The sequence below is a fragment of the Thermobia domestica genome, chromosome 4, assembly GCF_964235325.1.
Source record: "Thermobia domestica chromosome 4, izTheDome1.hap1.1, whole genome shotgun sequence".
NCBI classification, from domain to species: Eukaryota; Metazoa; Arthropoda; class Insecta; order Zygentoma; family Lepismatidae; genus Thermobia; species Thermobia domestica.
In genome coordinates this window covers 285,409,424-285,423,104 of record NC_137457.1, presented here as the reverse complement: position 1 = coordinate 285,423,104, position 13,681 = coordinate 285,409,424, and the positions used below count along the sequence as shown (strand labels likewise).

At 37.3% G+C, this 13,681-nt stretch overlaps 1 long non-coding RNA gene across 1 annotated transcript in view; it reads right to left on the bottom strand.

The window, feature by feature from the left end:
* The window catches only part of LOC145683529 (uncharacterized), a 29,494-nt gene extending 16,121 nt beyond the window's left edge, over window positions 1-13,373 (bottom strand). Inside the window, exon 1 of the long non-coding RNA XR_014131136.1 lies at window positions 13,095-13,373. This is a non-coding gene — a long non-coding RNA (uncharacterized LOC145683529). The remainder of the gene's footprint in view (window positions 1-13,094) is intronic.
* Window positions 13,374-13,681: the final 308 nt, after the last annotated feature.

Here is a 13,681-nt window from a genome sequence, read left to right as displayed (position 1 = left end):
CTTATTCAGTTGGTTATGCTATATCAAAGATTATCAAACTGTGGTCCGCAAGCCGTAAGTAATTCTTTATGTTTACTCTTGTGGTCCACTTAGCTTGGATATTAGTCCCAGAAATGAGATAGTAGGACCCGTGGGAGTCCCTGGTTTGATCCCAGTTCCCGTCAAGTACGCTTTGTGGTGAACAAACAGCGTGTTGTATGGTTTTTCTCGAGCTTCTCTCGTTTTCTCCCACTTTTATCATTGCATTATTATCATCTTATTATCACCGTTTACTTAGGTTCGGTGTGGAGGCGCGGTGGCTCAGTGGTAGAGCGTTCACCTCTGGTGCTTGGGGTCCCTGGTTCGATCCCAGCTTGCGCCGTGTGGACTTTGTGGTGGACAAACACAGTGCTCGTAGGTTTTCTCGGGGTTCTCCCGTTTCCTCCCACTTTCTTCATTCCACCGTTTCATTCATTTTTCATAATCACCGTCTTCTTTAGCCTAACCGGCATAATCGTGGGACGTACAACTAAAGATTTCATTTAGGTTCGGTGCGTAACTTGGGACGTTAAACTAAGACAAAAAATAAACACAACAAGAAAAGACAGAAAAAAATATAATCCAAGTGAGTTGTATATCAACATTTAATACTTGAGAATCTCTAAAAGTAGATAGGAGATTATATAAATTAGTTATGGGCAAACTACAGCCCGCGGGCCAGATGAAGCCCCTGAAAGTTTTATCTGGCCCGCGACATGATTATCAGACGTCCTTTTTCACCCGTATATGTTCTCTTTCCTTGTCTCTAAAAATAGTCCGGTCGGGTTTTTGGAAAATGGGGGAAAATCCTCTTTTTTGTAGGGAGGAGACAGATAACTTGTACTATTATTGCTTTTAAAAAGAAACATACATTGGCCCGAAAATAGATTGTTTTCTTTTGGCCTCCTCCTGAAAAAGTTTGCCCATCACTGATATAAATAATAGAGTACTCAATTTAATAAGATTTATATAGGTCTAGACACATTATAAAATATTCTTGACATCTTTCAATTATTTTAATAAAACTAATATATTTATCTATTAATATAAATATAAAATTAAGGTACCGTAAATTTCTGCTTCCAAGTCGATTCCCCAAAGGATTACTAAAAAAATAATAAATAAATAAAATAAACAGCATATACTGGATAAAGTGGCGTATTTACGATTTTGTTTCGGGGAGGGCTTTGCTAACTTTCGGGGGGGAGCTTTGCCTGAAAATGTGGAAATTCTGCAAGATATTTCATATACTTTACTATAGTAAGTAAGATTTCGTAGGGGGCTTAAGCCCGGAATCCCCCCTAAATACGCCACTGACTGGATATATTTTTAAAACACTATATAAGTGCACTAAGAATCAAATCAGATAATTATTTAGCTTAGTCTTCTTCAGGAGAAAGATTCAGTGAATCTGCGAATGTTTAACGCTAAAGCGATATGCAAGAGAGAAAGGTTAATGGAAGCTCAAGATTCTGTTCAGTAAAGCTAAACTCCACATCATACGTAAGAGACCGCGGTGGCTCAGTGGCGGCCGGTGAGCGTAGCCGAGTGGTATAAGGCGTTAGGCTGACAATTGTGAGGTAAAACCCATTGGAGGTTCGAATCCCGCTGAAGAGCGAGGTCGGAATTTTAACTGTCCTCGATATTTCTGTGTTTGTGTCCCTGTCGTGTTTGGAATACTTCGAAAGGACAAGAGGTGCCACTGGGGAACAATACCTCGGTTGCGGTGAATAAAAAAAAAACTAGCAGAGTGCTCAATTCTGGCGCGTGGGGTCCCTGGTTTGATCCCACCTCTCACCAAGTGAACTTCGTGGTGGACAAACACCGTGTGCGTGGGTTTTCTCGGGATCCTCTAGTTTCCTTCCACTTTATTCATTCCACCATTTCATTCATTTCTCATAATCACGGTCTCCTTTAATCTAACCGACATAAGCATGGGACGAAAAACTGCAAGATTTGATATCATTTTTCCACTCCACATCATACGTCGCGAAAGCATGACGATCTCATAGTTTGGAGCACGAAATTGCGGCAAAAAAGTCTTGAATTCAGAAAATATGTTAATTTTATATTTTTCAAGTAAAAATATACTCAAACAATAAAAGAAATTATGAATTTGCTTTCGAAGGATTGAAGAATAGGGAAGTTCATTGAACATGATAGCTAATAAAACTGGATCCCACTTGAGAAAGGTTTGAGAAACGCTGTACTAAGACGATTTCAACGCACATATTATTGATTTCGTATATATTTTTTTCTTTTAACTGATCATGGAATGAAAATATAACCAGAAGTGCTGTTATAATTCTTTCCTTCTATGTAATTTAAAATTACATTTTCTCAGCAGGTTTAGTCACTACAATTAATTGGAACATAAACAATCTCCGCAAAGTATTTATTGCGATCACCTCTGTTGGAATTCCAATTTACATCATTCATATTTAAAGCATACTCTGTAGGGATGCGTTCTTCTTTGAAAATTATATTGCATCTATCACACAAATTCTAAAACTTTTAATAGTATTGCTTGTTCTAAACGAACCCCCACACGCACGTATAAAATGATTACTTGAATCCATATTCATAAGACGTTAACGTATAAATTCTATTACTAAGAGATATTTCTGATTTAACTGGTCTAATCATCCACACACTAGAAAGGATGACACTAATTACCTTGTGTATAAAATGGAGGTAGTGTGTTATATGTAATATAAATGGCGAACTTTTATTTGTTTGCATGGTTAGTTTTGGTTAAATTTGCATTTTAATAGCGTATTGGCGCGTTTGAATACAAACGGGTGTGTGCTTGATTGGAATTCATACAGCATATCGTGGGCAAACTATATATATCATCGTAAAATGAGGAAGAAAGTTGATCTTGTACATATGGTTTAGTAAACCGAAGGGGGAAAAAAAAGAAGAAATTGATTTTAAAAAGTGTTAGGTACAATCACGTATGTAAGCAAGAATTTATTTTGGCGGGGGATGGGAGGTCCAAATTGAATATGAGAACAAATTATATTGCAAAGTTCTGCTTGTGCAAGTTTAGGTAGAGCATAGGTAAAGCAAATTACAGTCTGGAATCGTTTTCTCCTACTACCAGATTTTATTACAAAATTTCGCTATAATACAAATAAGTACAAATTCTCTAAGTGTTTAGTAAAAACTAACTGTCCCCTTCGACCTGACGATCTTGGAAAGGATTCCTCACTAAGCAAGCTAAGTGAGGAGGGGTAGAAGACTCAATAATCCACTGCAAGCTAGGCGGGTGTTTGATAAGGATACTTCCAATGTTCCACTGCAGGCCAGAAGGGAAAGGAGTCCTAGAGCTCCATTGCAAGCTAAAGGCTTGAGTTGGGTAAGGTTCTACTGAAGCTCTACTGCAAGCTAAGGAAGAGAATTTGACCGGCCGCAAACTGATACTCGTCGCTGAAATCCTCTCTGTTATATAGATGCTCCAGATGAGGCGATCGCGCTGGTGATCCTTCGTCGTCACATGACCAGTGGTATCGCTGGTGATCCTTCGTCGTCACATGACCAGTGGTATCGCTGGTGATCCTTCGTGTCACATGACTAGTGGTATCGCTGGTTGATCATTCGTGTCACATGACCAGTGGTATCGCTGGTGATCCTTCGTCGTCACATGACCAGTGGTATCGCTGGTGATCCTTCGTCGTCACATGACCAGTGGTATCGCTGGTGATCCTTCCTCGCCACATGACCAGTGGTATCGCTGGTGATCCTTCGTCGTCACATGACCAGTGGTATCGCTGGTGATCCTTCGACGTCACATAACCAGTGGTATCGCTGGTGATCCTTCGTCGTCACATGACCAGAGATGTTGCTGGTGTCCTTGTTGTCTGCAGCTATAGTAATCCATAGTAATACGCACATGGTTGATATTTGTACGTAAGCACGTGTCGGTTGATTGTAAACAAGACCATGTGGGATACTACAATATTAAAATTTGCAAAATCACCTCTAAAATTAGACTAATTTACAGAAAAGTCCAGATTTTGGGAGAGATCAGGGCTTCCAGGACTTACTTCTGCGTACATCCCTGGGTCCGATCAATATAACTACGAAAACTTAAATGTACTACATTTTTTTTTTAAAAAAAAAGCCATAACCATGGTTAGGATTTTCAAGAGAATTTTTAATAAGAAACAAGTGCATTCCATTTCACAAATTACACCCAAATTTATAACGGCATATATTAGGTTCCTAGAGAACATTTCCCAATTATTGTTTTTTGATCATTCCCAGTTTTAAGGGGTGGTCCTAGATACCCTCCCGAAATTTAAGAGTGATACATCAATGTGCCCATTCCCTATGAAAGAGAATGAACACTCATATAATCATATAAGGTAATAAGGTCTCATCAAAGGGGATAAAGTAAGTCAATAACTTCCGAAATTTACATTTTTGACAATTTCTTACACATGAAAGAGAACGAGAAGGACCCCCCAAAACTTATAGAAGTCCAGTCCTATGCTACCATACCAAAATTTATTTTGGCAATTTCCGAAATTTAAGGGTGTTGTCCTAGGTATCCCTGCTAAAATTTAGGGGGCGGGCCAAGGTACTCCTGCCAAATTTTAAACGAGGTATTCCTAGGTACCTCAGGATCCTGGGCCACACTCCTAGGTCATTGACCCCTGGCCATGCAAAACTTCTGTTCGACTCAGCGAGATATACGAAAGTCCCTACAACTAAAGACTTGCACATTCAGGGCGCTAGGCATTGTCTGTGTCACTTAATTGTCCAAGCATGTTTATCTAAAACCCTAAGTAAAAACTGAGATTCAACTGAACACACGGTATTTGTTTTCCTTTGATTTGATGTGTAAGACATACTTGCATAACACTGATGTACAAAATTTTGCTTATTATTATTTCTTGATGAATTTTTATGTATTTTGACCCCCTGAACACGAATCTGGCACTCAATGATATAAGCATGTTTTATTTTTCTCCTATACTGATTTATGCAGAGTAATTTGCGTCCTTTTACTTCGATACTCGCTAGGTGGTATCGCATTTGTTATTAAAGATAATTGTTCGGAGTACGAAACAGAGAATATAGATTCTAAAGATACATAGCAGAATTATAAATTGATTAAATAGAGTTATTCAAGTATGAAGCTGATTTTGGAGAAAACAAAATCTAAGGAATATCAATGGGACGTGTGTGGGGATTTCAAAATTATTGGTTTTCTTCTTGGGTTGCAAAGTGGTGATTAATAAAAATGTAAGAATGTTATAGTATCGGCAGTGATGAGTATCCATTGCCTGTTAATTTAAAAATTTTGGTTCTTATCTCTTCTCTGTGAAAGTAAGTAAAAGAACCTGGAGGAATACTTAAGTAAGCACTTTATTACCACTGAGAGAGATTATATGAAAATGCAAAAACGCAATAAAGTTACATTGAAATAAAGTAAATTTCGTAATCACAAAATATTATACACGAAAGACCTTACTTGGCTCAGATTCTTCTCTAACTAAGATTTTACAAAGAGAAAAAGGTCTTACATGAATGTTAGGTGTCCTCTCACCCACATGACTGAATTTTCCCCTCGTCTTTGGCTGCTTCCGTCCTCCCTAGCCAGCCTGGATATTCTCCTTATATTCCCCACTTTATCTCTCTTTAAACAATTAAGAGGTATTGTTCGTTTGTTTATCTTGTCCCTTAGGCCAAGTTATTTAAACAAAACATTTTAATAGTTCTTCATCTTAGCACATATTAAATTATTTTATGCATTTTTTTCTTACAAAATCTGTTTCCCAACACATTCCCCCACTGTATCAATACATAACTCGAACAACACCTTTTTGTGTGTGTCGGTCTTATCCTTTTTCTTACAAAATCTGTTTCCCAACACAGTGGTTATACTAAATATTCCTGCTTTCTATGTCTGTGGGACAGTCGGACAACTAACCAGCATTATTATCAACCACGTGGCCTGAAAGAACGGAGCTTATTCCAGGAACACATAATGTGATAAATGAAGCATTAGTGCCCAGGGAGAAGATTCTCATGCCAACATTACATATTAAGCTGGGATTGGCAAAACAATTTGTGAAAGCTCTGGGTCGCAATTCACCTGCCCTACAATGTATCAAACAAATGTTTCGAGCTTTATCAGAGGCAAAAGTTCTGGCTAGCATTTTCACAGGGCCTCAGATTCATGTCATGCTTAATAGTGCTCCACTTAAACAAAAAATGACGGAGTTGGAAAGAAACGCTTGGGGGGCCTTTCATAAATTGGTGACGGGATTTCTTGTGCATAACCGAAGTGAAGCGTTTGTACACCAAGTTAAGACACTCATTGATCAATATCGAGCATTGGGATGTAGAATGTCTTTAAAATTACATATGCTACATTCATACTTGGATTTCTTTAGGGAGAATTAAGGAGATGTTAGCGAAGAGCAGGGGAACGTTTCCATAAGGGCATTGAGGTAATGGAAAGCAGATACCAAGAAAAGTGGGACTGTGCAATGATGGGTGATTATATTTGGGGGTTAGTCCATGACGAAGTAAACGTTTCCCACAAAAGAAAAAGAACCACGAACTTTCACTTTTGACTACGGAATTCCAGTACTTGATGAATACTTTCCTTCAATCTCAAGTACTTTTGTATATATTAAATAATTTTTATAAGAAATGTAATATTCATATATTTTAGTATTTATGTATTGTTATGTAGATTTTTGTTACCCAGAAAGTTGATGTCCAAAATGTGTTATGTTTGTAATTCATTGTTCCTATAAGAGACAATTGTATAATATATTACTGTTTTAGTAAAACCTAATATGCTTATAGCATTACAAATTTTCACATTACGGGAAAGTAACTGTCATACTCGTCTTCAGCGGGTGCAAATCATTAAGAAACCAATGAAAAATCAACAGAACCACGACTACAATGTTTGTGTTATGCTTGTAATTCAATGTTCCTATAAGACACAATTGTATAATATATTACTGTTTTAGTAAAATCTAATATGCTTATATCATTACAAATTTTGACATTACGGGAAAGTAACTGTCATACTCGTCTTCAGCGGGTGCAAATCATTAAGAAACCAATGAAAAATCAACAGAAGCACTACTACAATCTTTGTGTTATGCTTGTAGTTCAATGTTCTCGTAAGATACAATTGTATAATATATAATGTGGTATGTTAGCGTAAGTATCCTGCATTTCCGGTTACCAGCATGAAAGTTCGCCATTTTGTTACATGTCCAATCAAGGTTAGAAAATTACCGGGAGACAGTTCGTAGAATCATTATGGTCGACACTGGACGCCATATTGGAAAATGGTTAACTTCTAGCAACTTGATCTAAATATTTACATGAAAGCTTTAGAAAACATTTTTCTTCTTCTCCAGTCTGCTGCCAAACAGAATAAGAAACAGTTAATAGCAAAAAATTTTCCGATTTTAGTCATTTAACCCTTTGGTAACCGATGGAACAGATCTGTACCATAGCATCGACCTTTAGAATTTGCCTTATAAGTCTCTAATTATGCTTTTCACACCGGGTTTTTTGCATTTATTCAAGCGTCAAAGCATCAAAAAACGTGTTTCATGGGCATTTTTCAGTCATGCTTGCGATGCCTACGGGTAGTGACGTCACTAATATTGAAGAAGAAAAAATTGGGTAAATTTTAGAGCTTTTTTGGGAATTTTTGACACTTTCTATTTATTCTAGGATCGTGGTTCGTACCTCGTTGTGTTCGTAATGAAGCACTGTTTCCAACTGAAATGGCACTGTTTACAATTTCCCTATTGTGTATCAGAAGTGAGAAATTCTCGTCCAAATTGAAAAAAAAATAGATTTTTTCAGAAAAATTTCCCTTTTTCGGGATTTCATCCCTCAGAGACACGATAGGGTACCATTTGAAAACTGCACTAATTTGACATGAAATCGTTTGCGAATTATGATCCTCGGATAAATAGGGACGTATCAGGGACTTTTTGTTTTTCCCTTCAAGTAGTACGGGTTATGCTTTCCAAGTGGGAGAATTTACTTTACCGCCCTTAGTTTTCAAGATATTAGATTGATATTTTCCACTATATTAATACACCATGTAGTATGTATTAGGTGATTTTGATATCCAAGCGTTAACACAGGGGAGAGAGAGACCCAAACTTGAAAGAGAGTGATTTTTTCTGACAAAATTTCCCTTTGGAGGTAATTTTCCGTTCACAGACACATGGTACCCACATGCGAGTGATACCACTCGAGAGATTGATTCATTCCAAAGACAACAAGGCACGATTCATGTTCCTACAAAGAATAGTCTTTATGCTGAAGTTCATTGAAAAACAATTACTGACAATGTATTATTGAGGGAAATTGGTAAATCGGCTAGAGCATCTACACTAATTTTGGGGGGACCATTCTTCATACCTCATTCTATTCACTATAGAGCAAAGTTTGTTTTGGTACCACTTGCATGTTCATGTCTTGTACCACTTGCATGTTCGAGGGTAGATATTGGTGCCATTTTTTTGTAATTTCCGTTTATCCCACTTTGGGCGGGAATTTCCCGCCTTAGGTACAAAATAAGGAAATTTGACTAGTACAGTTGGAAACGCAGCTTCATTACATAAAAACAAGGTATGAACCATGATTCTACGATAAATAGTCTCGTTGCAATAGCTGCTTGACTGAAACTCTAAAATTTACCTGAAAAGGCAAGGTCCCATAAGGGTTAACTGCATGAATGTCCTCCGCGGTCACCCGACCTCACTGTGAGTTTTTATTGTAGAGGTGCTGTATATCAAGTACAAACTAATACAGTTTATCATTCTTCAACTTTAATACGTTTGCTACAATGTTACATATCTACATAACTCTTCTATCAGGCCTTGTTTCCATTCTGTACTACTACACAATAACACACTGAGCAAGGCTATGTGATAATATGTAAAAAACAGGAGTGGAAGTCTCATGAAGACAGAGTTATTGTGTTGAAACTGTTACGTGATACTGTTTTTTACATATTATCACATAGCCTTGCTCAGTGTGTTATTGTGTAGTACTACATAACTCATATACACTTTCACATTTAAGAAAAAGGTTCAGCTGCTGTATTCATAGTGATATCACTGTCAGCATTGTCCTTCACATTTGCAAAGCAACGTACAGACGAGGCCGTTCTTAATACATTTCCCAGTACAGCGCAGTTTGCAACGGCATGTCACTAGTTGCCGACTGTTATCAGACATACTCCTCAACGTAGTCCACACAGGTTGGTAACGGAGTCCGTCATCTGTTTCCTTCCAACCCCAGTTCAGGGGTTCAACATCATACACACCCTTTTCGAGGCACTGTCGCCATATGTTGCACTGAAGAGTTGCTCGTTTTGTATGGAGATTCAATGCGTCTTCGGTTGGAGGTATTCTGTCTATTGTGCGATTTTTCTTGCTGAATAGAATAGGTCTGGTTTCGTTGACTTCCTCGCAAGTACTTGATCTGTCGTACATGAGCGTCACAAATCGCTGGATTAGCATGCGAGATTGGTAGCTTACAACATCGTGAAAATGAACGACTATTAGTTCCCGAAAAGCTGTATCCATTTCTTTAAACGCCATCCACATATAACATGCACTTGTCTTGCCAACGCCAAGGAAGGCTGACACTGTGTTACAGCCTGTAAAACTGTGAAAAAACGGCAGCAAATCTATCGTTCCAGAAGGTATGTTCGTGCACACGGTGTGTATAGGAATAAAATGTCGCATTTTTGCAGAACCACAATCAATCCATAGTTTCTCGAGAGTGGGTGACAGATGCAGAAACGCAAAGAGAGAGATAACAACAACATCGGAGCCAACTATACGAACTGTAATATTTTTGTGTCCCTTTTCGGCGGCATGACGGACGTGCAGAAGGATTCTTCCATCAGCTTCCATGTGGGATGAGGGAGAAATACCAGTAATATCTAAGCCTGAGGAAGAGGATAAGACTTGATTTCCTCTTGTGCAGAATATTTCTCTTTCTGAAATATCAGCTGCAGTTATTGTTACTGCGAGGTAATGAAATAGCCTTTCCTTGTTGTCATCGTTTGCAAGGAATTTCTGGAAAGTTTTTGGAAGCGGTCCCGTTGGCTTGACAACAAAGCGATCGCCCTGCCCACGTTTCTGACGCGTCTGTGTTTTCAAGCTCTTTTCAATGTAGCAGTCAAAGACCACGTCTAAGCGTTTAGTGTCTCAAAGCGTGAAAGAAATCCAGTTATTCACAACTGCGGCATATTCTGCAAATGTTTTCGCTGCTCCTGGTTGCAGTTGGTGTACCAGCATCGCTCCATCAACGACAAGACAAGAGGAATGGGGGATGATAGTACTTGAACACCCATCAAATTTTTCAAAATATCTGATTTAGAGGTAGGAAGTTTGAGATCTCCAAATTCAGATATTGATCGAGGATAAGTTGTGTTCTCATGAGAAAAGAATTCTCTGATATCGCCCTCCCTTTCCTGAGAAAAGAAAGTGAATTGTTGGTAACGAAGATAGAAAACAACGTGCCATGCGGGGCTCTAACCCGCCTTCATTCGCTAACGCTCGCTTTTCAATGCTGTCTGAATTTATGTTGGTAACGTAATTTAACGTATGAAACCATAAAACAACCGCATCGGAATAGAATATTGCAAAAAGTAGGTGCAAAAGCTGGCCCCCCAATGCTAAAGGACAGCCAGAATTAGCAAAGTACTAAGTTACAAATGATGAAAAGTGACCATTTTGTAAGGTAATTTAGAATTATGTAGAAATAGAGATGAAGTACTATTAATAAACCTTGAATCACCGTTACTAAAAGACGTCGGTCTGTCTCCTCTATCTGACTCGAATTTCTGAAGAGGTACTCGGACTTCTTTTACATGTGAATTGACGTATGGAATTTCGAGAAATATGTAGAATGAAAGGTCTTGTATGGCAATGTCACGTGCTAAAATATAAAGATAAATAAGTATCTTGAGAATTTTGTGAACATAAATCTGTATACGCAAATGTTGATAAATTGGTGAGGCATGTATCTTCTAGCATTTACCAATGTAATTGGTTTATAACATTTCTAAATTTAACGTGTTTATAATATCAGCAATAGAGTCAAGTTGAGCAAATCCACTTACATATAAATTTAAACTGTTACTATATAATTTTTTCACACATATTTAATTGATAGAACATATTGTAAATGAATATACATTTATGCGTACTCTCTAAATATATTAAAGTGTTAATAAAGTAACATAGTACCATTCAGGAAATACATTTTAAAAATCCTCTGTGGACAACAGTAATAATATGCTGTGATATAAAAATTAATTCAACTTTGAAATCATAATATAGTAATATAATGCAATTATCTTTCTGATTGAACATAAATTCCCGGATAAATTCCCATTTCCGGGAATTTACCCATCACTAGTCGTGAGCCCCCTTCCCAGAGATGTTGACTTGATATATAGGTCAAGTAACACAATAGTCTTATTTTTGGTGTACACAAAATAACTGCCCCCCCCCCCCAGAATACCTGTACCCTTTCACTAGCCCCCTCAAGAAATTAAAGCTATTGCCGTTATTGTCTAGCAGTTCATAGTCTTCTATAGTCGTTTTGCCTGTAAATTTGAGCCCAAAGACGGTGTAAATCGGACAAAATTTGGGGAACTTGTGAAAAGTAGGCCATTTTTCAAGATGGCGCCCAGAGTCACACGAAACATATTGAGAAGCTGTCTCCCGGCTTTTTTCTCATTTACATGTCGCGTTAAACACTCTGACCAAATTTCGTGCTGGTAACCGGAAATGCACGATCCATACAAATTATTGCACTTACGGACCGCACTATATATTACTGTTTTAGTAAAATCTAATATGCTTATATCATTACAAATTTTGACATTACGGGAAAGTAACTGTCATACTCGTCTTCAGCGGGTGCAAATCATTAAGAAACCAATGAAAAATCAACAGAAGCACTACTACAATCTTTGTGTTATGCTTGTAGTTCAATGTTCTCGTAAGATACAATTGTATAATATATTACTCTTTTAGTAAAATCTAATATGCTTATATCATCACAAATTTTGACATTACGGGAAAATAACTGCCATACTCGTCTTCAGCGGGTGCAAATCATTAAGAAACCGACGAAAGACCAACATAAGCACAACCTTGATCAAAATTTGTATACCAGTGTAATGTATTTAATTGGTTTCTAGAAACGTTCGCGCACTGTAAACGTATTTGTACTTTGGTGGGGTTGTGACGTAATGTATCTCACAGGATACTCCGCCAAGTATAGGGAGTTGGCAGAAATGTATCCTGTCACATACAACACATGATACAATTCAATTCATTGTAATCTGAACTGTCTTACTACTTCCGTAACTCATCTCTCCCCATTTTGAATTATACAATTTTTGCTTTGCATGCCAGAAAACAGACAGGAACCTGAAAACAATAGAATCAAGACATTACGCTTTGAACAATCAAATGTTTCTTTCGTTCACTAAAATGTGAAACACAAATAAGAAATATATAATACTTATTATATTGAAGTTTATATTGCTCATGGAAATTGAAAAAAAAAAAAATACTAGAAGGAAAACATAATGCCATTTGAAAAATCCGATAATTATATTTTTCAAATAAAATGAAACAATAATACAAAATATTACACATTTTTCGCAGATACAAATGTCCATCCAATTATTTCCATCAGTAGCTCAATTGCGATAAAATCACATATTTCATCGTGGTTTGTGTTTACTCATTTACCAGTTTTTGGAGAAAAATATAAGTTGGTATGTTCCACAATCAAATCGATGAGTTCATTCGAAGAGAATTTCTTGAAATACCCAATCAGGGATTAGAAGGTTTCGAGAATTGTGAAAGAGTTCGCCACCAAATCAACCTTCTGCATAAAGTACTCGTCAGTCAGTACACGTGAAAAATGAGAGGTCACGATGTACTGCAAAAAGTTATGAACCCCCCCCCCCCTCCAAAAAAAGGCACTTTGATATACCTGTCGTAAAGGATAAAAATGAAATACTAAATCAAACTTACCTGAAAGCTGGTTTCTCGAACTCCTATTCTATTTGTTATGTGTTGTGGGGTTCTGCATTGGCATTGGAAGATTCCGGCTACTGGTAGGGTTGGTGGTTCATCCCTAATTGTCTGAATAGATAGACTATTCCCTAACGTAATGTCTTCTTCGGATACATTGCAAGTTGATTTAGTGAGAATTTCTGCCTCTGGATTTTCTTCCTCTTCAATATCTGAATCGCTATCCGGGATAGGAACAATGTACTCATATAGTACTTTCGCTATTTCATCCATACTCAAAAATTTCTGCAAAGAATGAAAAAAATTCAATGTAAAAACAACCGATTTCAATGACTACCTAGAGACCAAATATAAATAAAACCACTTGAAATTATTTAGGATAAGAGGGGGTTTCATGTCGTTGAGTAGATTCAGAATACTTTTTTTTACCTAAAAATATTCAAATATTGTTAATTCTGCTTACAATTAGAACAACATTCGACTTCGTATGGTGTAATGGTGGCCCTTCTACTTAGGTAATAGATTAGGTTAGGTTCTCAACATAATTCTGCCAGACGTTTTTAGTTGAGTAGTCCATAAAATATTAC